Here is a 2,864-nt window from a genome sequence, read left to right as displayed (position 1 = left end):
CTCAGTGGGATTATGGGTGATTGTCTTCTAAGAGCAAGAGGTTATGAACCATATTTTGTATGCAGAGGAGGAGAAACAAACAGAGAGATCATTTTGAATGAGATTAGGAATATGTGTATACTTTGGGAAACAGTGTGAAACTACAAAAAATTACCACCAAATAAGTCTATAGCAGTGCAAGTGAGGAATTTGCTTAATGATAATGAAATGCCACATTTCCATGAAATCCTCAAAAAAGGAAAATTTCACAAGTGTCATTGGATAGGTTGCTTTTTAAAGCTGCATTAAAAGAAAAAGATTCTGTTGCTTCTATAGATCATAGTGATTCCAGAAGTGTTGGCTAAAGTCATCTTACACAATAACCCTACTCTTTCATCTGACACACACCAGGCATGAAGGTTTTCAAAGCCAAGTGCAGGTAAATTTATCCATTTTTTGTATTTTCTTTGTTGTTTTGTATTATATTATAGTGCTATGATCACTTTACATGAATATTTTTGGGTTGTGGAATGAAACATGAGTTTTCATTATTTCCTAAGGGGAAACTCACTTTGATATTCAAATGCTTTGGATTACAAGCATGTTTCTGGAACAAATTTTGTTTACAAACCAAGGTTTTACTGCAACTTAATTTTTAACTCTTTAAAATTGATCATAAACATGCAGACGGTAGCACAAGTACTGAGTATATTCTATCAAACAAGATACATGTTTATTCATTCATTTCTTTTCTTAAGCAAAATTTACTGTGTCATCTACACATTTAACATTTGGAGGGCCATGAATAAGTTAAAACCTCCTGATATCCATGAGATTAAATTCCATCATCTTATCCTAGGTAAACATAACTGCCAAGTTACTACCAGATACAAATTACAGCTTTTCATTATTTTAATAAATTCAATCATTTTAATAAGTTTATTTTTTAAAATGATTGACATCTGATTGTTAAAAATTTTCTCCTCCCATATTTTGCCTATGCATGCTCATTCTGAAGTAGTAGCTAATTTCTAATACAACTACTTCATTCAAAGCTAATTCATATTATACGAACCTAGCTGACAAAAATATTACTCCTCAGACACAGCATTCTTCTCTAAATGTTTAGAGTCACAAGTTGATCAGTAAAATTAGGAAAAAATATAACTGCAAAATCTGTGAGATCAGAAAGTTGATGCTATCTAAGCAAATGGGTGTTTTGTTTCTATCATACAATGAAAAGTCCCAGTACCAGCTTATTATAGCTTTCTGAAGACAGAAAACATATGCGTGTGGTGCGCACACATGCAGACTCACACACTGTCTCAGTTACTTTTTACTGGTCACTGAGACAAAATACCTGATGCCAAAAGTTGGGAAAGGAAAGGTTTTATTTCTTACAGTTTTTGGAGGTTTCAGTCCATACTCAGTTGGCTCCAAGGCAGGCTGGCATGGAGGGCCCATAGTTCATGGCGGCTGCAAATAGCAAGCCAGAAACCAGCAAAAGAGCAAGATATACCTTCTTCCTGACATTACATTACATCCGGGCTCCACCCCTAGGCCAGTGTAGCACTCACACCTCCAATCCAAACCCTAGACAATGAACCAATCACAAATGCATAATGCAAAGGCATGAGGCCTGGGGGCCACCCACATAAACCATGACACATTCATACTGAGAGACAGAGACAGAGAGATAGAGATAGAGGCCCAGAGAGACAGAAAAAGACACAGAAAAAGAAATAGATGGGGAAAAGAGAGATGAACATAATAAACACACAAAACTGACCTGATCCATGTCATTTATAGCTAAGAAAGAAGTGGAAAATAAAACCAAAAATTGTGCTATCAGGAGTCCAACCTCCAATTACAAAATAGCCTAACTATGTAGGTATAAGCAAAACATGAATGCATCATTTAATAAAAATTTCAGGAATATTTTTAGATGTAGGCACAATCATTTTAAATCATAAATTGTGTAAGCTAGTCTCATTTCCATTCATCATTTTGGGTCAGCTTTCCAAAATGTTGACTTTGTTTTCAGAGAAGCTTCAGTGCTGTGAATGTAAGACCATGATAGCCTCTCCAAGCCTCACATTCTTTTTTGTGCAAGTCTAGTGAACAATAAGAATCACTCAGTCAAGATTCCCAGGTAAAAAGTTTCAGTATATCTTCTTTACTCTGATCAATTCAGGATTTCCTCTAGTAAAGAAAGTACAAAGCACTGATTAACTCAGCATAGGATATTTGCTTCTAATAATGCATCAGTCACATCTAAATCTCTTGGCCAACTATGCTGGTGGGAGTGACAAAGCATGGTAAATCATGGAAGAGGAAGCTGACAAGCCAAAAAGTGTTAACTTCCACTAGAAATGGTGTTTATCTGCAGGTAGATGGAAAAATTAAACCATGATTCCTTTACAATTAGACTTATTAAAAGATAATTCAATATATGGCATTAATGACGATGGAGAGTATTCTCTGGATGAACAAGAAAATAAATTAAGACTGTGATATTAGTAATAAAGTCTATATCTTCCAAAAATTGTGTATATATTATAAAATTTGTATATATTATTGAAAAGGTGTATAACAATGAGAGGAAAAAAATAAAAAGGGAGGTGGATTCTCACAAACCAGGAAGGATCCAAAGGGAGAATTGGAGTCCACAGGGAAAGCAAACAGAAAAAACTCAGCACAGAAAAAGGCAATAGCAAATTGCATTTTATTCCTGACTCCTGGCTCATGGCATGAAAGGAGGGCTCAATTCTTCAGAGGCACAGTGAGACAGGTGGCTCCAAGGCCTCCAAGCAGATGAATTCAAAGGACTCTATGGAGAAATGTGCTAGTGGAATGGAGCAGTGGATGCTCTGAGCTACAACAAC

This window comes from Cavia porcellus, unplaced genomic scaffold, assembly GCF_034190915.1.
Source record: "Cavia porcellus strain 051 isolate PalLab524CR breed Dunkin Hartley unplaced genomic scaffold, mCavPor4.1 scaffold_3, whole genome shotgun sequence".
NCBI classification, from domain to species: Eukaryota; Metazoa; Chordata; class Mammalia; order Rodentia; family Caviidae; genus Cavia; species Cavia porcellus.
This window is presented reverse-complemented; position numbering follows the sequence as displayed.